The sequence below is a fragment of the Lissotriton vulgaris genome, chromosome 1_1 (assembly GCF_964263255.1).
Source record: "Lissotriton vulgaris chromosome 1_1, aLisVul1.2, whole genome shotgun sequence".
Classification (NCBI taxonomy): domain Eukaryota; kingdom Metazoa; phylum Chordata; class Amphibia; order Caudata; family Salamandridae; genus Lissotriton; species Lissotriton vulgaris.
The window spans coordinates 270,599,100-270,625,433 of NC_141685.1; the positions used below are offsets into that span (position 1 = coordinate 270,599,100).

At 47.6% G+C, this 26,334-nt stretch overlaps 1 pseudogene; it reads right to left on the minus strand.

Moving 5' to 3' along the window:
- Positions 1-3,531: 3,531 nt before the first annotated feature.
- LOC147746902 (uncharacterized) lies at positions 3,532-4,828 on the minus strand (annotated as a pseudogene).
- Between the last annotated feature and the right edge of the window lie 21,506 nt (positions 4,829-26,334).

The window sequence follows — 26,334 nt, forward strand, 5'->3', positions numbered from 1 at the left end:
GATAAATCTCGGAGGAAAGTGAATCTGGAGGTTTCCCGTTTTTGTAGGGACTTGGGTTTCGGTCGCATCGTTCATAGCGACATTAAATATGATGCGGTGGAATTTTTTAGGGGGGACGGTGTCCATCTGTCTCGTATGGGTATGGACCTATATCTGCTGGAGTTGCGGGAGGTTCTATCTCGCTGTTTGGCTGTGCAACAGTTTGTTGGTGAATAAGTGGTAGTCGGTGCTGTGGTTTTTGGTCTCCCCTCTTTTTCTTATATACTCTCCCTCGACACCCCCCCCCTTCCCCCCCCCCTGTTTTAGGTCGGTGGGGGGGGCAGAAAGGTGGGGCTCTCTCCGTATCAGTCTTTCACCCCACGGCTTTCTGGATGGCGGTTTTGCTATGTGATGGTCATTTTTGGGCCAAGTTTGGACCCGTTAGTTGTAATCGGATCTTGTTTGGGGATTTTTCAGACTGATTGAGGTGGGGTTCGGAGAATATGGGTCGGGGGATATGATCAGTTGGTTTATAGTCGGAGATGTGATATTTTATATTTGTTAGGTGATGTTATAATGTTATAATGTTATTGGGGTTTGTATGGTTTTGTGTTGGGTATGTACGGGTGGGGGTGGGTGTGATGGAGGGTGTGGGGTGGGGGCGGGGTTTGGGGTTTGAAATAAAAACGAACAAAAACTTGGGTTGTGATTTAGATTGTGAGGCGGTTGCCGAGTTGTGTGTATTTGTAAATGTGCACCTGTTCCAATAAAGCGGCCTTTTTCACACTTCAATGGTTTTTTGGGTCTGCTCACTCTCCCCCCACCCCTCTCTCCCAAGGGGGGCTTGGGGGAGGGCAGCCGACCCCCGGGAGGTCTCCTCCCCCGGGCGGTTTGGGAGATCTGGGTGGGGGTTTTTATTCTAGCAGGTTCCATTGGGCGTTTTTTGGGCTGGTTTTGGTTGTATTGTGCGTTCCCCTATAAATGGGCGGGGCTCCTTGCTCCGGGCACCATTTTAGGCTTGGTAACCTGGTGGCCGGTTGAGATTAGAATTTTTTGTCCCTCCCTCCCTCCCTCTTTTTAAGGGATTTTTTCTATTATTTATTTATTTGTTTGGCTGCTGTTTGTAACACGTGTTCATGGGGTTTTACGTTGTTCTTTTGTCGCTTGGGACAGGTGCGTGGCGGTTTTGCTATGTGATGGTCATTTTTGGGCCAAGTTTGGACCCGTTAGTTGTAATCGGATCTTGTTTGGGGATTTTTCAGACTGATTGAGGTGGGGTTCGGAGAATATGGGTCGGGGGATATGATCAGTTGGTTTATAGTCGGAGATGTGATATTTTATATTTGTTAGGTGATGTTATAATGTTATAATGTTATTGGGGTTTGTATGGTTTTGTGTTGGGTATGTACGGGTGGGGGTGGGTGTGATGGAGGGTGTGGGGTGGGGGCGGGGTTTGGGGTTTGAAATAAAAACGAACAAAAACTTGGGTTGTGATTTAGATTGTGAGGCGGTTGCCGAGTTGTGTGTATTTGTAAATGTGCACCTGTTTCAATAAAGCGGCCTTTTTCACACTTCAATGGTTTTTTGGGTCTGCTCACTCTTCCCCCACCCCTCTCTCCCAATGGATTCTCGCCATGTGCAGCGCCCTGCTTCCTTAGGGACCCCTGCTCAAATAGGGGCCCCGAGGGGGCTAACTGTAAATCCCAGAACTAAAGCGGTGAAATGACCCTGCCTGGCTCTCAGCCAGGGTCTCCTCGACGAGGTCGGCTCCACCCTCCCTCTCAGCGACCGTCATCCAAACTGGCAAAAAAGAGTTCCCAAATTGCAGCAGCCCTTCACCCAGGTTCCTATTCCCTTTGGCGCAGCCTTGCTCCGGACAAGCCAGAGGTCGAAGGCCCAGCCGCAGGGTCTAGTAGCCGAGGGTCCGCACTGGACTATCTACCCTCCCCCTCCCCGACACGCAGCCTGGCCCCGGACAAGCCAGGGTGACGCAGGCCTAGCGCCTTGAATTGCCCCTATATCTGACAGTTGCAAATAAGTATGCTGTGGCTTTGCAAGGGATTGTGGGTATGCATATTCTCGAGTACCTTGCATATTTCCGGACAACCAGGCACGTCATACCAGCCAAGCTGTGGAACAATCTCACCCTATGAAGAGGGGAGCGGCCTTGAAGGGGCGGGGCCTCCTGAAGAGAAGTACCTAAGAGGCACTTTTGAACCCCAACCTGTCCATAAACCCCCACCCCCCCATAAAAAAATTATCTAAACAAGCATTGACATTGTCTGTTCTAAAAGTTCAGAGTTCTGCATTTCACCGTAATTGTTTGTAAAGGCTTGAACACATCTGCAGACATTAAAAGTTATATTTTAACACAATATAGGACATCTTTCTAAACGGAACAACTCTCTGTAACAACGGTCTGCCCTCCAGTATATAACTGGTCCTTTTCACATTTCTCTTATAACAGCGATGTAGATCTCTACACATGCAGAGATCTCCAAAACTTCAGCAAGCCACGAGGCTGATCATTGCCACACGAAGTGCACAAGACTGAGCCCTGGACTCGCCTCTTATTGATTGAGCGTGATATCATGAATTCTGCTTCTATGACTCAAAAATTCATCACCTTAAAAATGTTAGAGCGACTATCATTAAACATTCTTCGCATCAGTTATCACAGCGCACGTATTTCTTCTCCAGATGGTATTCTCAAAGATTCACCTCTGTAGCTTCACTTTAAATAAATACCATCCATATGTATGTTGTGGCTTTGCAAGGGATTGTGGGTATGCATATTCCCGAGTACCTTGCTTATTTCTGGACAACCAGGCACGTCATACCAGCCAAGCTGTGGAACAATCTCACCCTATGAAGAGGGGGGGGGGGGGGGGGTATGGGGGGGGGGGTGGGGGGGAGGCCTTGAAGGGGCGGGGCCTCCTGAAGAGAAGTACCTAAGAGGCACATTTGAACCCCAACCTGTCCATAACTCCCCCCCCCTCCCCAAAAAAAACTAAACTAAACAAGCATTGACATTGCCTGTTCTAAATAAGTTCAGTGTTCTGCATTTCACCGTAATTGTTAGTAAAGGCTTCCACACATCTACAGATGTTAAAAGTTATATTGTAACTCAAAATAGTAGCTCTTTACCATCGGAACAACTCGCTGGAGGCACCGGTCTGCCCTCCATTACGAAACGGATACATTACACGAATCATATGTAACAGCGCTATAGATCTTTATACATGCAGAGATATCCATATATTCAACAAGATTCGAGGCCGGCCGATCATTGACACACGGAGTGCTTTTTTTAGTTTTTTTTTTTAGTTTTGGGGGAAAGACTTTTATTAAGTGCTTAAAAGTTTGCGATACATAGTTTTCAAGGAAGTGGTACCTCCCCCTTAGGGAAGGCAGTCCACTTTAACTTTTAATCAATGTATTTAAACATTTTACAAGTCGTCAGTTTGGGGTTCAAGAATGTCTGCAGATAGCGTTTGCAGTTATTAATGGGGCCACTTTAAAGAGTCTAGTGGGGTAGGGGGGGTGGGGGTGTTACAGTTCTTCCCCTTCATCACTTTTCTGCTTGTCCATGGCTGCATAGTCTCTATGAGCACCATCCTGCGGCACCCTTCTCGGTTCACCACCTCTCCATTTGTCACCAGGCGGGTCCTGGCGAACAGGAGAATGCCTTTAATACAGCAAAGGAGCCTCAGCACCCCTGATTATCTTCCTCTGTGTGAGTCCCTGGAAACAGCCCGTACATCATGGACTGTTCAGTAATGTTCTCGTAGGGGATGAGAGCTAGCAGTTCTTGGCGTAAGACAGCCCGTAGTCTCTGGGCAAAGGGGCAGGCCCAGAAGAGATGGTGTGCAGATTCCTCTGCGGGGCATCCCCTTTGACAGTTCCTGTGCGGGCACAGGCCTCTGCTGTGCATGAAGGACCTTACTGGCAGGCCCCCCTTCACAGACATCCATGCTATGTCCTTGTGTCTGTTGGTCAGACTTGGGGAGGATACATTCCCCCACACGTGCGCTGCCGTTGCTGGGGGCAGGTGGCTTACTGGTTCGGTGGTGTCCCTGGTCCTGATCAGTTTGCGGATTGTCTTGGGCTTCCAAAGGCAAGGGATGACGCAGTTCAGCCCAAATTCACCCACAAACTTTTCCACCTCCCTGTAGTACCATGGTAGGTCCCAGTTGAAAGTTACTGCATTTTCCCACTTATCCCATCCCAGCCGTCTCCACACCGGGAGGAGGAAAAAGCGGAAGACTTTGTAGGCAGAGTGGTCCTTGTTCATATTTAACAGAGTTATTCGGACGCAGCCGCACACAAAGAAAGCCCTGAGGATTGTTGGGATGTCGGGGACTGCCTTCCCCCCTTTGCGGTGCTCCTTGTGCATGACCGACCGTTTCACCTTGTCCATCTTTGAGTGCCAGATGAAGTGGAACACCCTGCTGTTTATGGCCCGTGCTACGTTGGCCAGGAGTGGCCAGGCCTGTGTCACATATTGCAGAACGGGCAGGGCGTCGTTCCTGAGCACCAGAGCCTTCCCCTCAATGCTCAGGTTTCTCAGGCTCCAGAGACCCAGTTTCTGCTTCACCTTGGTCAAGCGTTCGTTCCAGCTCTTCGCTGCTGGCCCTGGTCCTCCAAACCAGACGCCGAGGATCTTCATCAGTCCTGTCTCGATGGGGAAGGGGAGAGGCTCGTTGCAGAGGTCCCATCGCCCGAAGAGTTTGGCCTGCGACTTGTCCACGTTGATTCTCGCCCCTGATGCCTTTCCGAAGTCTGTGCACGCCTCCAGCAGGGATTTGACTGATTCTCCATCCGCGCAGAAGAGGGTGACATCGTCCATGTACAGCAAACACTTGACCTTCTTCGCGTCGCCGGGTGTCTGGACCCCTCTGATGTTTGGGTTCTTCCTGATGTACTCGGCAAGAAGTTCTGTAACCAAAACAAACAGAGGTGGCGAGAGCGGGCAGCCTTGTCTTACCCCAGACCTGATAGGAAAGGGGTCTGTTTTACAACCATTTACAATGACTGAACTGAAGATGTCTTTACATACATGGGCCTGGGACTTGCATGTATCAAGACCCTGAGAACATGAAATTCTGCTTGTATGACTCTGGAATTCATCACCCTAAACATGTTAAAGCGACTATCATTAAACATTCTTCGCATCAGTTATCACAGCGCACGTATTTCTTCTCTATTTGGGTACACATCTGTAGCTTCACTTTAAATAAATACCATCCATAAGTATGCTGTGGCTTTGCAAAAAATTGTGGGTATGCATATTCTCGAGTACCTTGCTTATTTCCGGACAACCAGGCACGTCATACCAGCCAAGAACCTGAACAATCTCACGAGTCAAGAGGGGGCGAGACCTTGATGGGGCGGGGCCTCCTGAAGAGAAGAACCTTAGAGGCACTTTTGAACCCCAACCTGTCCCCAAACTCGCCCACCACCCAACTAAACAAGCATTGGCATAGCCAATAGGTCTGGCCTGTGGGACCTTTTAATTGTATGACTAGAGCTATTGGCTATTTATTTATTTAAAAAGTTTTATACAGCGCTGCTGGACCCAAGAGTATCAGAGCGCTTTACATAGTGATGGCACATGAACATAGCAGGTACATATTAAGTAAAATATATAGTTAGAAATGGACAAGATACAGTGAGAGAAATGGTCATTAGAGCAGATTAGAGGTGGTGCAGGGGGAGTTGAGGATGCCAATGTGTTACGGTTATGTGGTAGAGCAGTGTGGCTGCTGTCTATTATGTTGAAATGGTATAATAAAAAAAAGTCCACTTCACTTCTGGATTCCCTGACATTGTCCTCCTGGCTTCTGCTTATTTTAATGTACACTGGTGTTAACATTTGGGGGCATATTTACGTCTTCTGGCGGATCTCTGCAAATCAGCAGGGATGCGCCAGAACAGATTCGTCAAATTTACAATGCGGCGCACCATGGAGCAAGGAGGGGCAGATGCGTGACTCATCTTGAGGCGCACGGGCGGCGGATGTCACCAGGGCTTTAAGTGGAAACTTTTTCAATCTATACTACTATTATAAAGAGAGAACACAAACCTTTGAGCCAGGTAATCTCAAAAAGTACTGCACCAATCACTACACCCAATACACCTTTTGAAAGGGGAGATGTAGCAGAAGGACATAGGCTAATGATGTCTACACCATATACATTAAAAAAGCAAAAACGCCAAAAGTGGAAAAGTAGTCCCTTGTGGGCGTTAGCGTGGGCGTGGTCGTGTGTAAGAAGAACGTGGACGTGTCAAAGAGCAAATGTTGGTGGTCGTGTGGAAGAAGAATGTGGGCGTGTCGAAGGATAAATGCTGGCATTCACAGGGCGAAGAACAAACATAGGCAAAGCGACTTAACCACACACTTCGATCTGCACAGATAGCGGGAATGCGCTTTCACTGAATTGAGCTTTCACTGGATTTATAACGCGCATTTGCAAATCCGACAACAGAGGTGCGCAGGATCACAAATATATTAACATCAACATACGCACATTCGTCGGCGTTACCACATTTCACTGTGCAAGCTACACACTTCACCACACACTTCCAACTACATACATAGCGGGAATGTGCTTTCAATAAGTTTATAACACACTTTTCAAAATCTAACAACAGAGGTGCGCGGTATCACAAATATGCTAACATCAACATACGCACATTCGTCGGCGTTACCCTGACAACATTGACGCATTCGTCGGATTTCATGAAAAAATGAGCGTGCCTTCCATCGTCGCGGATTCAATAACAATGACGTGACAAAGGGGGCAGAATTACAAATGACAACCACCTATCATTGCTTTGCTTCACACAGTACACCAATCACAACGCACAATAATTAATACACATGAAAAAATGGCCGTGCCTTCCATCGTCGCAGATTCAATAACAATGACGTGACACTGGGGGCAGGGTTACAAATGAGAACCACCTATCATCGCTTTGCTTCACACAGTACACCAATCACAACCCACAATAATTAACACACACACACGACTTCAGTGAAAAGAAATAACAACTCTTTAACCATTCGCCAACGACGTTCCAGGGGGATGAACCGGAACAAAAGAAGCGGCCATTTCTTACCGGAGAAAGGCAATCGAGTGAACATTCACGAGACTTTCCTCCCAAAACTACGACTAATTACGGATGTTGCGAACAATATTAAAAGCTTAACCAAACAAATACGATTTCCACAGTTAACACAACTGGCCCTAATCACTGGAACAGTCCCAGTACTTGCGCACAGAATTAGAAAAACGAAACGGAAACATTATTCAAGGGATACAAAACGTAAAAGAAGGAAAGACCCTTCCAGAAAATAGCATCTTCATTAAACAGGTCACATTTGCCGATTTTGAAACTCTAACACACTTTCACAAAATAGCTATTAAACTCTGCGTTCCCAGTACAACAGTGACAGTACTTTGAAGCAGAATAACAAAAACAAAGCAAGCAATTACAATGCAATAGGTCTTGCAGCATTAAAGTTTGAGTTATTGGCATTGTGTATGACAATGCGTTGCATAATTGTTTAGCAAACTTTGAATTGGTGAGCAGCGAGAGTGTGTGCAAGAGTATGCTGTTTCTCACAGCTGTTATTATTCACACAGCTCTGATGATGCACCTCACGCACGGGGCTGACGCAGTTATTATTCACACAGCTCTGATGATGCACCTCAGGCAAGGGCTCGCAGCTGTTATTATTCACACAGCTCTGATGATGCACCTCACGCACGGGGCTGACGCAGTTATTATTCACACAGCTCTGATGATGCCCCTTAGGCACGGGCTCACAGCTGTTATTATTCACACAGCTCTGATGATGCGCCTCAGCACGGGGTTGACGCAGTTATTATTCACACAGCTCTGATGATGCACCTCAGGCATGGGCTCACAGCTGTTATTATTCACACAGCTCTGATGATGCACCTCAGCACGGGGCTGACGCAGTTATTATTCACACAGCTCTGATTTCATTATTTTGCATTCTCAGCAGCCATGTAAACAGCAGAACAAAATAAGCAACGGAACAGAACATGATGACTACATATCACTGAGGCATAAGCCATGTTTCGATGTTCTTAATCAAATAAAAAATGTTCACAGAAAAGAAAGCTAGGATGTGTTATAATATCCTGTTAACATCTTTCTGTAAAGCCTCATACGAAAAAACCCTCAGACCATGATTTCACATATTCAAAACATAACACCTCCCTCATCCACACTGCTCTCCCAAGACAATACCCATAGGTGTTTGTAAGAAATATTTGATCTTCCCTTCACCACTGAGAAAGTAATGAAATTTCAGCGACTATAGTGACCACAGTGAATAACTTGTAGGGGGATTATGTATACTACTATTATAAAGAGAGAAGTGTGTCCTTTGAGCCAGGTAAACTCGAAAACTACACCATCAATCCAAACACCCAAAACATCTTTGAAAACGTCAGGGCAAGCAGATGGACATAGGCTATATTAAAAAAAAAAGTAGTCTCTAGGAAGAAGCGTCGGCCGCAACGTGCGTGCTGACATCACGAGCGGAGGGAGGAGCGGCGTACCGGAGCAAGAGGAAGAGCGGGGGACGTGAGCGCGGGAAGGAGCGGAGAGGACTGGCGGACAAGCGGGGAGGAGCGGTGACGACCGGTGAGGAGCAGCAGAGCGGGGAACTCAGGAGCAGGTAAGAAAGACTCCCACTGCTCAGGGGCCCTGAAGCAGGCTTAACGTCAGGGCGGGAGGGGCCCTGAAGCAGCCTTAACATCGGGACGGGTGGGGTGACGACCGGCAAGGAGCGGCCGAGCGGAGAACTCAGGAGCAGGTAAGAAAACTCCCACTGCTCAGGGTCCCTGAAGCAGCCTTAACGTCGGGCGGGCAGGTCGGGCGGGCGGGGCCCTGAAGCAGCCTTAACGTCGGGCGGGGGCCCAGAAGCAGCCTTAACGTCGGGGCGGGCAGGGGCCTAGAAGCAGCCTTTTGCTCCCGGACAACGTCGGGACGGGCTGCTAGTAGTTAAATAAAAAGCAAACATTTAGGTATTTCCCTTTGTTGAGTCTCCCTTACGCATACCCTGGGAAGGCGTAGGAATCTGTCCGTGGGGACCATCACCTTCAAGCTCCTAACCCACGCACGCAAGGCCCTTCACAACACCGGCACAGCATACCTCAACAACCGACTGTCATTCTAGGCACCCAACAGGAGACTCCGCTCCGCAGACCTCTCCCTGGCCGCCGTCCCAAGCATCCACAGGACCACCTCCGGAGGCAGGTCCTTCTCCTACCGCGCCGCCAAGACATGGAACACCCTCCCTCTCCACCTTCGGCAGACGGAAGACCCTCAGACCTTCAGGAGACTACTCAAGACCTGGCTCTTCGACCACTAGCTGCAGCCCCCCCCCCTACCCCCTCCCCCAGCGCCTTGGAACCCTTCCGGGTATGTAGCGCGCTTTATAAATGCTTGATTGATTGATTGATTGAGTACCAGCTTTCCCAGCAGACTGGGCTCATGGGCACCGGAGGTCATTTCGAAACCACTTGATTGTAGAGGATTGTCAGGCCCAGGATCAGGGCACTACAATCCCCTGGGTATGTTATATTAAGGAATCCGTACAGGCTATAAGAAGGCCACACCTTTTTTTTGCACATGACACTTCATGCCCTGGGGATCTTAGCATCACAAAAGAGTTGCATCATAAATTTGTCACTGCCCAACGCGAAAATAATGAGCTCAGTAAACCTACAGTGAGAGCTTATGTAATGCTACAGTCTGTGCCGGATATGGAAACATATATTTTTGCACTCTCTAGCGCCCATGATAGATTTTTAATTTCGCGCTTCAGATTTATTCAACTTCACCACCTTTTAGCATCACCAGCTGGATTGCTTCCCTTATCCCAAGGAGGCTCCTGTGGCTGCGATCTTACATCTCCCCAGGACATGCTTCATTTTGTTTTATTGTGTAAATTGTTCTCAGTGCTAAGAACACAATTCCTCCGGCCCTTACTAAAGATTTTGAAGTTCAGGCAGGCAAAAGTGCACTTTTGCACCTACAAGGGATAGTGCCCTATCCCCTCCTTGCTGTGATTATTTTTTTTGCGGGCAGCTTACAGGTCCAATTTATCAAGAATTGATTGATCTCCCATTTCTTTGTATTCATGGGGTTACTATTGGTGTGATAGGGTATATAGCCATACATTTCTGGGGTTCTAGTATCCTGTTATGTTTTAATCGGTCATGTTGTTTTATTTGTCTATAGTGACTTTTATATTGTACTAGCAGCCCATCCCGACGTTGTCCGGGTATGAATTGCTGCCGGCCAGTAGTATATTGTTTCGTAGGATTTCATTTTGATAGCATTTCTTATCTGTGACAGGCCTGTGAAACGCTCCGATTCACAGTGCACTGCTGATGCACTTAAGAGTGCGCGCTCAGTAGTGTGTGAACTCGAGTTTCCCTACTTTATTTTCCTTGCAATATTATATTGCGCAAACTCGACAACATGGCATGAGCACAATTTACATTACAGAAGAACACATTGATTTGTGGTAGGCACGGGGAGACAAAGCGATTTGCCTGGAATCACAGGATGTTGAGCTGATGCCGAGATTCTAACGTAGCTCCCCATCTCTAAAGTTCGCAATTCTAGAACTTGTGGTGGGAGGTGTGTCTAAAAGTGTTTGTCGGTGCTGGGCATCAATGAGAGAGACCTGTGCATTTTTCCAATTGGTGGTGAAAAAATATGAGTATGTTGCTGGAGATGTGGGCCGCCGTGCCACCAATGTACTTACGGGGGAGGGTAAACACCCATTATTCCGCAAATTTCTTTCTGCATACCATCACTCTGCATACTTTCATTACGAAAGTACCATGACTCCGCAATGCCATTATAACGCATGGTATTACATTTTATATGCTTTTACCACGCATACATTTACAACGAAATTCGTTGTAAATGCAAGAATGGTAAAAGCATGTTTTTTAAAAAATGTTTGTATAAGGCAAGTATGGGTATAGGGGTATATGTTTTGGGGTACTGAGGTATATGTTTTGGGGTGTTTGGGTATTTTAATGGTTCAGATATAGTTTTGGGTTATGGGGTACAGGGGTATTTTTAGGGTTCAGGGCTAGGTTTGGGTTTTGGGGTATAGGGGTATTTTTAGGGTTCAGGGATAGGTTTGTGTTTTGGGGTACAGAGGTATTTTAAGGGTTCAGGGCTAGGTGTGGGGTACAGGGGTATTTTTAGGGTTCAGGGCTAGGTTTGGGTTTTGGGATACAGGGGTATTTTAGGGTTCTGGGCTAGGTTTGGGTTTTGGGATACAGGGGTATTTTTAGGGTTCAGGGGTAGGTTTGGGTGTTGGGGTACAGGGGTATTTTAAGGGTTATGGGCTAGGTTTGGGTTTTGGGGTACAGGGGTATTTTAGGGTTCAGGGGTAGGTTTGTGGTTTGGGGTACAGGGGTATTTTTAGGGTTCAGGGGTATGTTTGGGTTTTGAGTTACAGGTGTATTTATAGGGTTCAGGGCTAGGTTTTGGTTTTGGGGTACAGGGGTATTTTTAGGGTTTAGGGATAGGTTTGGGTTTTGGGGTACAGGGTGGATTTATAGGGTTAAGATGGGTTAGTGTTTAAGGGTGTTGGGGTATTTTATAGAGTAAGGGTGGGTTATGATTATGGGTTGCAGGGGTATTTAAAGTAGGGGTGGGCGGAATTGGCGCGAACTTGGTACAATAAATCCGCAATATTTCGTTCCGTCAGATTTCCAATTATTAAAACAGAAACCTCATATATTCAAGGTAAAATAACAAGTATTTCTACATGCTAAAATGCATATAGTCATTTCACAAAAGTGAAATTAGCTTCCAGCAAGCAGTGAGAGAGGTGATGATTTTGAGATCAAGCCCCTGCAAACCATTATGGGACGAGATTAGCAGTGGGAAGTGAATATTATAGTATCCAAATAATTCTATAAAGAGCTGCAGTTCACCTCGTTCTCCCCAGTTGTCCCCAAGAGGCAAATGCAATAGCATTTAAAATATTATACATCAAGCTGCAGTTAACCTCATGGTCCCTAGATGTCCCTGATGAGGCAAATGCAATAGCATTTAAAATATTACACATCAAGCTGCAGTTCACCTCATGACTAGTGGCCATTCATGTCCCCTTGCCGGCAATTCCCTCTTCTGCTCCTGTGAGGACGATCTCCACACGGCACTGGAGTAAACTGAGTCTCGAGGACCTTCATCTGGCCCTCGCGGCAGTGCCCTTGTGACCTTTGGAGGACGCGGATGCGGGTTACGACCGGTTCTGCTCGTGGGATACTGAGGCACTTGATTCCCTGATTCCTGTCTCAACTAGGAAAATCAGTTCCAGGGAGTCAAGCCCCTGGTATGATAGTGCCTTACGCGCACTCAAGGGCAGCTGTAGGCGAGCGGAGAGGGAGTGGCGGAAGGTGTATGACAGCGGGAAGAAGGCTGTGTATCTCGCTGCCGTTAAAGTTTACTACCGTGCTATATGTCGGGCCCGGGCAGCTTTTTACGCTGCGGAGTTCGGCAATAGCCTTAACCCATCAAAAACCATCTTCAAAGTGGTAAAGGACCTTGTGGCAAAGCGAGCCTTGGCCACAACAACGAGCTCCTTGGCGCACTGTGAGGCTCTTGCCCGGTTCTTTTTAGAAAAAGTTCAGAACATCTATTCGACTTTTCCGGACACTAGGCCACCGGCAGGTACTCCATGTAACTTCGGCGGAGATTTTCTGCTTCATGTGCTACCCCCGTTGACACCTGAGGGTTTTACCATCTTGGCGCAGCAGGTGAAATCCGGGTCGCCCGCCGATCCGCTTAAGCCAGCCCTTTTTAGAGACCAGCTGTTTGTGGGTCGTACCTCGGTAATCTCCCTGATTAACATCTCGCTGGCCTCGGGTACGGTTCCAACAAGTTGGAAGCGGGCTGTGGTTTCTCCTATTTTAAAGAAACCCTCTCTGGACCCGGAAAAGCCGGAAAATTACCGGCCTATTTCCCTTCTCCCCTGGCCGACAAAGTCGTGGAGGCCCACGTGAACAAGGTTCTTTCAGACCACCTCACTCGTGCCAACATCCTAGACCCCACCCAGAACGGGTTCCGTGCTGGGCATAGCACGGAAACCACCCTTCTCACCATGGCTGAACATCTCCGCACAGTGATGGATGCAGGACAGACGGCGGCGCTGATATTATTAGATCTAAGCGCCGCCTTCGATACTGTCTCTCATCCCATCCTGTTGCACCGCCTGGAGGAGATTGGAGTGGGGTGGTCCGCCCTCCAGTGGTTCCAGTCCTTCCTCGATGGTCGCTTCTTTAGCGTTGCGATACCGCCGTTCCAGTCCAGTTTCCATCCTCTGAAACAGGGAGTGCCGCAGGGATCCTCGCTGAGCCCCACGTTGTTCAATCTTTACGTGAGACCGCTAGCTGAGGTTGTCAGGCAGTGGGGGATGACAATGGTGTCATATGCCGATGACACCCAGCTAGCGGTTACGATCAGCGGGGATGCGGACCAGGATGCTCCCAGGTTTCAGAGTGGACTCAGAGCGGTGGCAAGCTGGATGAAGGCCAACTGCCTCCAGCTCAACGCGAAGAAGACCGAGATCATGATCGTCGGTAGAAGGGCGGATCTCTGGGGAGATAGGTGGTGGCCTTCGGAGCTTGGGCCGGCCCCCCTTCCTGTGACGGAATTAAAAAACTTGGGAGTGTGGATGGATCCCACTCTCAGTTTTGTGGGGCACACGAAGAAAACGGCAGCATGCTGTTTTGGAATTCTCCGGGCTCTGCGACCTGTCCTGAAGTTTTTTGACTCTCATACACGGCAGTTGGTAATACAGGTGACTGTTATATCGTGCCTGGATTATGCCAGCTCTCTTCTGGTCGGTGCTAACTTGGCCGAAGTCACTCGCCTCCAACGAGTGCAGAACGCTGCCGCCAGAGCTATTGTTGGTCTTCCCAGATCTTGTCCGGTTTCCAGTACTCTGAAAGCGCTGCACTGGCTGCCGGTCAGAGCAAGAAAACAAGTTCTAAGTACTGTGCTTGGCCTTTAAGATCCTAAAAGGTACGACCCCTCAAACTCTTACGGGTCTCCTGTCCTGGTACGTCCCCACTCGTCATCTGAGATCCTCGGGCCAAGCTTTTACCATCACCCCTCGATACAAGCTGTGCCGTATCGGTGGTCGTTCTTTCCGGGTCAAAGCGGCCGAACTCTGGAACTCCCTCCCGGTGGAGATTCGGTTGCTGGAAGACCTTCTTTCCTTCCGCAAGGCGATAAAACTTTCCTGTTTTAATTTCGATTTCTCCTCTTTTGACTGTTGTGTTTCCTGTGGTTGTTGCGTGTTACCTTGACATGCGCCGGGACGCCCCTTGGCTGGGGCAGCTGTGCGCAGTACAAATTCACGTAAAATAACATAACATAACATGTCCCTAGATGTCCCTGATGACGCAAATGCAATAGCATTTAAAATATTATATATCAAGCTGCAGTTCACCTCGCCGTCCCTAGATGTCCCTGATGAGGCAAATGCAATAGCATTTAAAATATTATACATCAAGCTGCAGTTCACCTCGTCGTCCCAAGATGTCCCTGATGAGTAAAATTCAAAAACATTGAAACCCTTTCATGAATGCTAAAAATTATGCTAAGCTTATCCCATAATGCTTTGCAGGGCCTTTTAGTTGTATATTTGCCCATAACTGTGCTTGGGGTGGTTCTAAGAGAATGGGACCTTCACTGAATTACTATTTAAAAGGAGCAGGAATGTATAGAACCTGGGAAGAAAAAACAACACTTGTGACGGAATGCCCCCCCCCTCCCCACGATTGTCACGACCCCAGCACACACCCACAGCACAATACAGACACGCCCACAAGGGACTACTTTGCTAGCCCGGTTCTTTTACATTTTAAATGTATATGGTGGGCGTCTGCATAGCCTATGTCCTTCTGCTGCAACTGCCCATTCCAACGCTGTATTGGGTGTTGTGATTGGTGCTGTGGTTCCCGAGTTTACCTGTCCAAAAGGTGTAAGTTCTCTCTTTATAATAGTAGTATAGACTAGCAGCCCGTCCCGACGTTGTCCGGGTATGAATTGCTGCCGGCCAGTAGTATATTGTTTCGTAGGATTTCATTTTGATAGCATTTCTTATCTGTGACAGGCCTGTGAAACGCTCCGATTCACAGTGCACTGCTGATGCACTTAAGAGTGCGTATTCAGTAGTGTGTGAACTCGAGTTTCCCTACTTTATTTTTCCTTGCAATATTATATAGCGCGAACTCGACAACATGGCATGAGCACAATTTACATTACAGAAGAACACATTAATTTGTGGTAGGCACGGGGAGACAAAGCAATTTGCCTGGAATCACAGGATGTTGACCTGATGCCGAGATTCGAACGTAACTCCCCAGCTCTAAAGTTCGCAATTCTAGAACTTGTGGCGGGAGGTGTGTCTAAAAGTGTATGTCGGTGCTGGCCATCAATGAGAGAGACCTGTGCATTTTTCAAATCGGTGGTGAAAAAATATGAGTATGTTGCTGGAGATGTGGGCCGCCGTGCCACCAATGTACTTACCGGGGGAGGGTAAACACTCATTATTCCGCAACTGTCTTTCCGCAGACCATCACTCCGCATACTTTCATTATGAAAGTACCATGACTCCGCAATGCCATTATAACGCATGACATTACATTTTATATGCTTTTACCACGCATACATTTACATTGAAATTCGTTGTAAATGCATGAATGCTAAAAGCATGTTTTTTTTAATGTTTGGATAAGGTAAGTATGGGTATAGGGGTATATGTTTTGGGGTACTGAGGTATATGTTTTGTGGTGTTTGGGTATTTTAAGGGTTCAGATATAGTTTTGGGTATGGGGTACAGGGGTCGTTTTAGCGTTTAGGGATAGGTATGGGTTTTTGGGCACAGGCGTATTTTTAGGGTTCAGGGCTAGGTTTGTGTTTTGGGGTATAGGGGTATTTTTAGGGTTCAAAGGGTAGTTTTGGGGTTTAGGGTACAGGGGTATTTTAAGGGTTCAGGGCTAGGTTTGGGTTTTTGGGGTACAGGGGTATTTTTAGGGTTCAGGGCTAGGTTTGGGTTTTGGGGTACAGGGGTATTTTGGGGTTCAGGGGTAGGTTTGGGTTTTGGGGTACAGGGTTATTTTTATGGTTCAGGGCTAGGTTTGGGTTTTGGGGTGCAGGGGTATTTTTAGGGTTCAGAGTAGGTTTGGGTTTTGGGGTACAGGGGTATTTTAAGGGTTCAGGGCTAGGTTTGGGTTTTGGGGTACAGGGGTATTTTAGGGTTCAGGGTAAGTTTGGTTTTTGGGCTACAGGGGTATTTTTAGGATTTAGGTATAGGTTTGGGTTTTGGGGTACAGGGTATATTTATAGGGTTAAGATGGGTTAGTGTTTAAGGGTGTTGGGGTATTTTAAGGAGTAAGGGTGGGTTTTGATTACGGAGTGCAGGGGTATTTAAAGGGAGCAGGGTGGACACCCGGAGCTGGAATGTACAAAACCTGGGAAGAAAAATCAATGAAATATTTGACACAACGCGCAGCACCCCCAGCACACGATGTGAGACATGGCATGAAGGACCGAATGTAAAACAACAGTTGATGGACAGAATGCAGAACAATGTCATACATTCACCCCAATACAGAGATCTGGGCCTACATCCATCATTTTTTTATGTACTTCACACCACCCCACTTCAGACATGGCCATATGCAAATCAGCCTTCACACTGTATCTCATGGGAACATTCCAAGCCATGTACTTGGACTGGACTCAAGCATCCTAGCACCAATTTCTGATTATCAGTCCTGTTCAGCCAAGATAGCCTGACTCCAATGGTGTGGAGAGCATGGGACTCATGTCTGAGTATACCCATCCCACTCGGGGTGACAAATGCAAAAACAACAGTAGATGGACAGAATGCAGAACAATGTCATACATTCACCCCAGTACAGAGATCTGGGCCTAAATACATCATTTTTTTGCACTCTACACCACCCCAGTTCAGACATGGCCAAATGCAAATCAGCCTTGACCCTGTGCCTCATGGGAACAGTCCAGCCCGAAGGGCGCAACGTACCACATGCCCCCAGCATTTGTCACGCCCCCCCAGCACAAGCCCACAGCACAATGCAGACACGCCCACAAGGAACTACTTTTCTGGCATGGTTCTTTTACTTTTTAAATGTATATGGTGGGCGTCTGCATAGCCTATGTCCTTCTGCTGCAACTGCCCTTTCCAACGCTGTATTGGGTGTTGTAATTGGTGCTGTGGTTCCTGAGATTACCCGCCTCAAAGGTTTGGGCTCTCTCTTTATTATATTAGTATGGATGATAGGATTATTGTACCCTTTTATGGATGTGTTGCCTTCCAAATAAAGAAGGAATTATTTAAGCATGGGCGAATTTTGCGAATCTCGCGTTCGCGAATTTTGCGGATTTGCGGATTGGCAATCCGCAAAATCCGCGAATTCTCGCAAATTTGCGGATTTTTTTTTTTTTTTGTTCGCAAGTCTTTCTACCAGTTCGCGAGGATTTGGTACTAGTTCGCAATTGCGAACTTACTTGTCGGCTCGCAACGGTCGCGACTATGTTGTTTCTACGTCTGGTTCATCATCACAGCCTCCCAGCACCCTCTGTTTCACCACTGGCACCCTCTCTTTGACCCATGCCACCCTCTGTTACATCAATGCCACCCTCTGGTTCATCATCACTGTAGAAGATGGGGGGGGAAAAGCAAGCCCACCTGCCCTGCTTGAACTGACATGAATGAATTTGGGGTTAGTTTATTAACAACACCTGCCCTGCCCCAACTGACAATAATGAATTAGGGGCTAATTAATGTGTCACTGAAAGAATTTCAAGTTCCAGCCTGGCACCTGCTTGTCTGCTCCTTTAGCTGTAAATCAGGACCTTTGTGGCATACAGTTAAGGTCAGAGCAGGGTCACACAATAGTTGCAAGCAGGCAACCGAATTCTGGAGGGCCCCCTCAGGAAGCACTACAGAGAATCGTTACAAATCATGAGGTTGACCTTTTGCACCTGCTCATTGCTTTTGCTTTTGCTGAAATCGTTTTTCGTTTTTTTCGCGCTATTCGCGGGGCGCGGCGTCGTGCGAAACCGACCGCGGAAGCCGCCAATTTGTGCGAATGAGCATTTTATTTTTTTGCGGCTTGTTGTTTCGCGAGTTTTTTTGCAGTATTCATGAGCCGCTTGCAGCGCAACACGCGAATTTACCCCAAGGTCGAGTACGGGTGCGGCCATTTTGTTTGCGTGACGTATTTCCGTTTCCGCCCGCTATGTATAATCTCGCGCAGTAAGCGCATTGCGAGTAGACGTTCGCACGAGATCGCGCGGGAAATCTAGAGGTTCGCACGAGATCGCGAGGAAAGTCTCGCGCGAACTTACTTTCGCGCTCGTGAACGGGCGCCGGCCATCTTGTTTTTCATTCATTTCCTGTGTCTGGGCATGGTGTTTAATCCTCTTGGTATCTTTGCCATCCTTTGCTTGTTTTCAGTTTTTTTTTTACGATTTTGCTTCTTATCTATCCCTCTCTTTTCCTAGCTGTATATTTTTGTCTTTTCTGCTATTTTTCTTTACTTTTAAACTACTTTTTTAAACTCTTTTCTTTTCTTCTTCCCTATCCTATTCTTTCTTAATTTTCTACTTCTTCCTACCTTACCTGCCCAGACCATGGTCAAGCCAGGCGCCGTGAAGCTGCCCAGGCACTTGAGGGCCGCAGCGGCGGCGGGGAGTAGTGCTGGACCCAGTGCCAGGACAGCATGCGGGAGATTGAGGGGGGAGCAGGTGACGCGACGGGAGATATTCAGCCCGGAGGAAGTGGGCGCGCTGGTCTACTTCGTCCAGCGCCGCCTGCCCAGGACCATCGCGGGAGGCGGCAGGATCGCGGCCGGCGGCTACAACATGCGGGAGCGCCGGAAGCGGTGGGAGACGGTGTGCTGGGCCATATCCCACCTCTACGGGGTCCAGCGCACCTACAGCCAGGTCACCCATCGCTGGACGGACCTCCTGGACCGCGAGCGCGACCTGCTGGACCAGCTCGGCTTGGAGATCCCCGGGCTTGGTGAGTAGTAGTAGCCATTTAATCACTCACTACTATGATGTTTTCTCCTGCTCTGTGTTGTTGTATTGCAAATATTTGTTTTTTACATGGAGCAAGCCAATAATGCCGCTGATGACGATTACATTGTAGTTAAATTATATTTCAAAATCTTCTGTGCATTTCAGGTGCACTGCTCTCCTTCTCAGTGGCGTTGCTACTATGCTTATTTGTTTTCTATTTCGTGGTCTCATTGGCCTGAGTAACTATTATGTATGAGTGTACTTTACAGAACTGCGTGATGCTAGACACTAGGGGGCACATTACATTTACAAGCCCCTTGCGCCACGTTTACGTTGCCTTGCGTGACGCAACAGCGGCGTAAACGTGCCGCATCCCTGCGAGTCATTTACGACATCACGCATCTAGGGAGATGCGTCACCTTATAAAGCCATGGGCCTGCACCACAATGGGTGCGTTCCTAGTACGCAGGGTGGGCGGTCCGGCGGCTGTGCGCCTTGCAAAATTGCCTGCGTGAAATCTACAAGATTTAACGCAGGCACTTCTGCGACGCTGCTACGTCAATTCAATTCCTTTTGTCTGCTCGAAGCAGGCGAAAGGACTGACACAGCATGTTAAGTATTGGGTGGCCCTGAGCATTACTGGAGTTGCATTGCGTTGGTGACGTGACTCCAGCGATGCGCCGCTCTTACGTGACGAGATGCGTCACGCAAGTGCCCACCCTTGCGCCAGGGTGCACCGCATTGTAAATGAGGCGCATCTGCCGTGTCGCAAGGGTAGTTTTGCGTGACGCATTTGATCTGGCGCATCTCTGGAGATGCGCCAGAACGCGTAAGTAAGTATGCCCCTAAGGGGCAGAATTGCAATTACCGTCGCATCCCTGCAAAGTAGCAGGGATGCGCCATTAATTGTGCGGCCCGCTACCACCACCAAACATGGTGCGCCGTATTTGCAATGCGGCGCACCATGGGCCCAAAACGTCACCGAAGCTTTACTGCTGGAGTTGCGTCGCAACGATGGCGCAGCTCCAGCAATGCTCTGGGGTACCCTATCTCCCCAATGCTGGGTCAAGCCGTACGTCTGCTTCAAGCAGGTGCAGGGTTTGTGTGACGCATCATTGTCCTAAAGGTGACTGATTGAAATTTTGTAGATTTCCCTCAGCCACTATTAGGATGTGTTCCAGCGCAGGAATGCCCTCCCTTGCGCCGGAACGCCCCCTGATGGCGCAGGGCTTTATAACGGGATGCATCTCCCAAATGCGTCAGGTTGTTATAATATTATACGCCGCACCATGGCGCCCTTTTTTGTTTAGCTGCTGCGTCACAAAAGTCACGCAAGAACGGCGGAAAAGAGCCACAAGGGGCTTAAATCTGCCCCTTCCTTTGTACCCCTGACAATAAGAAAAATAGTGGCGGTGGATTGAGAGTTTGACTATTTAAATGACTGGTAATGTAGCAGGCAACTGTTAGTGTTGTCACTGATCTGACTGAAATCACAATGGAGTTTGTCTGTCACTTTGCGTCTTGCCTGCGGACTGCTGCCTGCCAGTCCTAGGTGAACGTTTCAGTACTTTGTTTAGTGAGTTACGTGACTTTCGAAGTCACAGGTCCGCAAATAAATGAAAACTAACCCTAATCAATATAATTTCGCGGAAATATTTTGTTATTGTTCTTTTGAAATGTTTGATTTGGTTGACATTGACAAGCAACAATCATCCATGTTTTCTGTTCTTTCTTTCATGTTGTACGTCAGCTCCCCCCAGGGGCGAGAGGAGGACACAGGAGCAGCAGGCGGCGGATGCTGTTCAACAGGGCCAGGATCGGGCAGGCGAGGGCTCCTCTGCTGGCCCCAGTAAGTTTTCATTTTAGACTAGTACCTATTTTTCCTAGCGTTCCTCATTTGACTTTTTTCAAAATTATCTTTGCTCTTCTTGTAGACTGTATCTAAATTCTTATCCTGCCTCTACTATGACTCCCTGTGGTATTACTAGATTATTCTTATTAGTCTGTCTGTGTAGCTAACTAAGATTGCACGGTTGGCGAAACTCCCATGATTCTAGTCAGCAATAGCTCTATCAACTTAGTGCAGTCCTCTGGGATTGTCCATAATGTCTTTTGAAGTGTTCTATCTGGACTCATGCTTGCAAAAATTGCAAAACCTTTCGCTCAGTCACTCTAGTCTGGACCAAAATACACAGATTGTATTTAAGTTTAAAAGCTTTATTAAAAGTAAACACATTTATTAAAATGAAGTCATAATAAAACTAAACGTTTAACTGATAATGGAAAAGTGGTTAGTGCTGACGATTAATTGAAGACATTTCTTGTGGTCGAGCCGAGCTCTCACCTGGTTTCAACTTGATCTTGTTGTTAGAAGTCCATCTTCTGTCTGTGTGGAGAAAAATGGTGCGTGTTAAAAAAACAGCCTTCATCAGTTGTGCCAAAAAGTGCAGCAAGACAACCTTCCCTGGAAAAAGGGACATTTTTTTTAACTTTAACGTAGACAGTCACAAATTACATTGTTTTCACATGTCTTCATTCCTAGACCAAAGACTAGTGAGTGCTTTATTCTAACATTCTTAAATGTACTTTGTAGGTGGAACATCTGGTGGCGGGGCCAGTGTGGAGGTGGTGGTGCTCGACACGGAGGCGGAGGGTGATTCTTCAGGGGAGGAGGCGGCGGCTGTGAGAGTTGAGACGGTGGTGGTGGCGGCCAGAGGTAAGCTCTTATATATTCCTTACTTATTGAGATTGAAGACTAGCTGTGAAGGCAAGAATATGAGATGCATGGCTGGGTGAATGATGAAGCAATGATGGGTGGAAGGACAACAGCCTGGGTGGGTGACACAGAAACTGTATGTGTCCATATACCTGGATCATGCTACTATCTGACTCTTAGATAGCATATGTGTATCTAGAGCAGGGGTACTCATAGTACGGCCCGCGGGCCGGTGGTGGCCCGGCAAGCCTTCCTTGGCGGTGCGCAGACCTTGCAGACAATCACTGCTCCCCCGGCCCCCACAGAGCAGAGGCTTTTTTGTATTTCACCTGTTAGCGCCCCTGCATCTCCACTCTGACAATCACTGCTCCCCCGGCCCCCACAGAGCAGAGTGGAGATGCAAGGCCACAAAGAGGTGAAATAGAACAAAGCCTCTGTGGGGCCGGGCAAGCAGTGATTGTCAGGGTGGGGAAGCAGGGGCGCTACAACAAACAAAGCCTCAATAATATGTTAATGGTCTTTTAAAGACCTGTTAAGTACTTTGGTGTTGTTGTCTGTGTGTGCGCGTTGAGGAAGCGGTCTCAACCCGGGCTGAAGGCTGACACAGATAGACACACACACAGTGAGATGACAGAGGGGGAGGTAGAGGGAGGGCAGGAGGGAGAGAGAGATGGAGAGGGAGGGCAGGAGGGAGAGCAGGAGGGAGAGAGATGTATGTAAATGCTGGGTCTGGTGGCTCAGTGGGTGAGGGCATCTGCTGCAGGGACCTGTGTGCAACCTCATGGTCACAAGTTATCGTTTTGCTTTAGCCCCGCCCCCTCTGACTCCGCCCCCACCAGTGCGGCCCTCGGCCCCAAACTACACTGTAAATGTAGCCCCTGAGAGAAAGTTTGTGAGTACCCATGATCTAGAGAGAGTAGACGGTGAGTGGATGAACTAAGTGTAACTTTGAAGAGCATGTAACACTGCACCCGCACGTCCGTTCCAGTGTAGGAAAGGCAAGGAAAAGAACTTTTAATTTTGTCCAAATACTACCATCAATAGTAGCAGTAGTTTGTATTGCAAGCACTGCATAGATCCGGTTATTACGGTGGCCACTCCCTACCTCTCTTAATAAGTTTAGTAGTACTCAGTCATTCATGTGTGGATGTATCACTGGTCACTCAATAAAAAGCAAAGCACCTAAAGTCATCCCATATATAAGCAAAAACATCCCATGTGAAGTGATAGATAATCAGATTATTTATCTTCTTGAATTTTCCATTTCTAGTACTCATTTCCACTGTAGGGTGAAAGTTAAATTAATTAAGCAGTAGCCCTTGAGTTGTAACAGAGTATTCTCAGTGCCACCCGTAATAGAAAAGTAAGAGCTTCACCACCTGCATGTACTGGACGGGTACAGTAACGCAACGCAAGTCTAGGTCACTCCTCATGGCGTGCGTCTCTTTTTCTCGGGTGCAAGTTTACTGCGCTGGCATTATGCCGGCTTGCAGAAGATAACGTACCAATTTTCCTAAACAAGAGACAAGAAGAAGAATAAGACTGGTGTACTTTCATAGTCGACTCCAATGGAAGTCCATAGTGCTCGTAGAATTTGTTCCTTAAACTCCCACTAATGTTAGAGCAAGGATGAAGAAGTGTGAGGTTAGATAGATACTGGCCTCAATAGTTATGTAATGCGTTTGCAAGTTGCTAGTTGTAGTGCAACACAAATTTCTGCTGAATGATTGAGTTAATCTTAAGGAGCATTGGTTACAGACTATGTCTTTCTTTCTTCATATAGGTTCTCCTTCCAAACGAACAAGGAGGAAGGAGCTGGCTAGAGCGGCCCGGCAACGGAGGATCGATGCCACTGTGGCCGAATATCGGCGACTGGTGGCCCTGGAGGACGAAGAAAGTGTGCAGTCGACCACAACAACTACGTCGTCTGCATCGGCCTCCGTTCCCCCACGGGCTGCCAGCGCCACCCAGCACAGTGGTCCACCCAGACTGAGCCGGGCTGCCAAAGCCAAACGCCACCGCCGAGTAGCAAGGACAACAGCTACAGCTTCCTCTCACAGCCGTTGCACCTACAAGGCATTGAAGGCACGCCTGCGCCGCAGTACCCTGATGGTGTCCCGCCTCCAGCAGGAGCTCCACCACTTTTCCAACCAGTTGGAGGGGCTCCGCGTAGAGCCCGCCTTGCTCCGCCAGGAGCATGATGCCCTGGCCCAAAAAGTTGACAGCATCCACCCATAGTGTCCCTTGCCCCTTTTTTAGAGACTTTTGGGGGGTGGGAATTGGGAGTTGGGTTTTTGGGGACTTTTGAAGGACAATCGTTGGGGTTAGGGAGGGTCTTGCGGGAGATTATTTTGTTAGGGATATAAATATACTTTTTCAAACTTTATCTGAGCATACCCGTTTCTTACTGCTTGCCTGGTGGGTGGGGGTTTAACGTTGACTTTGTTTTCCTGAAAGTTTAGTTCCATTTTCTTCCTTTAAGTGTAAATGCCCAAATGTTTTCAACACTAAGTGCCTCTCACAGACTAAGTGAAGTGAATCCAAGAGTCCTAGGACTTTAGTAGTACTACCTTCAGTCTCTCGTCTCTCGTACTAATACTCCATTATACCCCCAAACCACCAAACGCTTATCTTACCTGTAATTTGTTTTTGAAAGTAGGGCTAGACCCAGGGCTGGCTCCACGGCAAACAGCGAATATGGTTGGCAATCTTGGTCGGATAAAATTTCCTCATAGCGGTGGTACTAGTGGTGTGACACAGTGGCAGTTGCATGCCTATGAAAAAAAAGAAAATGAAATCTGGTTTGTCCTCCTGAGCAATTCAACGGTACAACTGAGAATATAGCAGGTGACAGAAGTACAATAGAACAGTGCCACATTGTAGCCTAACAAATGGTAAAGTATAAATACTAATTCGGTTGAACTTCTTTCACATTAGCAATGGTTCTTTGTCAAGCAGAGTAAGAATATATCCTCGGATTTCTTCACCAGCCTGTTGCTATCACCTTATCCTCCCCAGCAAGTGTGTGGATTTATTGCTGTTATTTAGTCACACATCAATCAAAACCACACAGCCCGGGGGAAGAGGGTTAGGGTTTGAAAAATGGATGGGTACGGGGGTTTTTGGGAAAGGTTTTGGAGACAAGAAAAAATAGCACAGCATAGACAAACAATTGTGAACATAAACAAATCTTTGGGTACAAACCTATCCATCAATCTTTGAAAGTGCATGCACTACTGCATACATGTCAGTGAAAAGTAAGTAGTACATTCGACAACTGTGGAAGAAAGAATGCGACAGTACAGGGCCTGTGTGGAATTATTGATAACGATATTCAACATAAGGTCTCTGTACTTAGCCAGATACCCGAGAGCCTTGCTGGTCACTATAAATCCATTCACAACAACACTCAGTGGGGTTGGTCTGGAAGGTATAGTAGATAGAAAAGGAGAAATTGCTTGTTTTCTAGGTGTCCCCTCACTCACCAGGGTTGCCCCTTGGTGACATGCTTCATCATTGGGGCCATCCCAGTCCTCTACGGCCTGGGGCGTGCTGCGACTTGCGAATTACGTAGGAGCACTTACAAATGACTATGTGTGGTGCAGATGTGATAGTGGAGTGGACTAAGTGATGTGTTAAGGGATCAATTTAGAAGCAGAGAGAGATCCAAGAAATGCAGTCACAGTCAGAGAAAAAGGCAAGGGATACTGTATCTATGTGGTTGTAGTGGTCCTATTGGAAGTGGTAAGTAAGTTGCCTGCAGAAAAAAAATCCTCCTTTTAGCGGCACTCCTCCATTGCAGCCGACGCTTCGTCCATCGATGTTGGTCACCAGAAGACACCCTGTAAAAAAAAGCACAGCATAGACAAACAATGGAACATAAACAATTCTTTGGGTACAAACCTATCCATCAATCTTTGAAAGTGCATGCACTACTGCATGCATGTCAGTGAAAAGTAAGTAGTACATTCGACAACTGTGGAAGAAAGAATGCGACAGTACAGGGCCTGTGTGGAATTATTGATAACGATATTCAACATAAGGTCTCTGTACTTAGCCAGATACCCGAGAGCCTTGCTGGTCACTATAAATCCATTCACAACAACACTCAGTGGGGTTGGTCTGGAAGGTATAGTAGATAGAAAAGGAGAAATTGCTTGTTTTCTAGGTGTCCCCTCACTCACCAGGGTTGCCCCTTGGTGACATGCTTCATCATTGGGGCCATCCCAGTCCTCTACGGCCTGGGGCGTGCTGCGACTTGCGAATTACGTAGGAGGACTTACAAATGACTATGTGTGGTGCAGATGTGATAGTGGAGTGGACTAAGTGATGTGTCAAGGGATCAATTTAGAAGCAGAGAGAGATCCAAGAAATGCAGTCACAGTCAGAGAAAAAGGCAAGGGATACTGTATCTATGTGGTTGTAGTGGTCCTGTTGGAAGTGGTAAGTAAGTTGCCTGCAGAAAAAAAATCCTCCTATTAGCGGCACTCCTCCATTGCAGC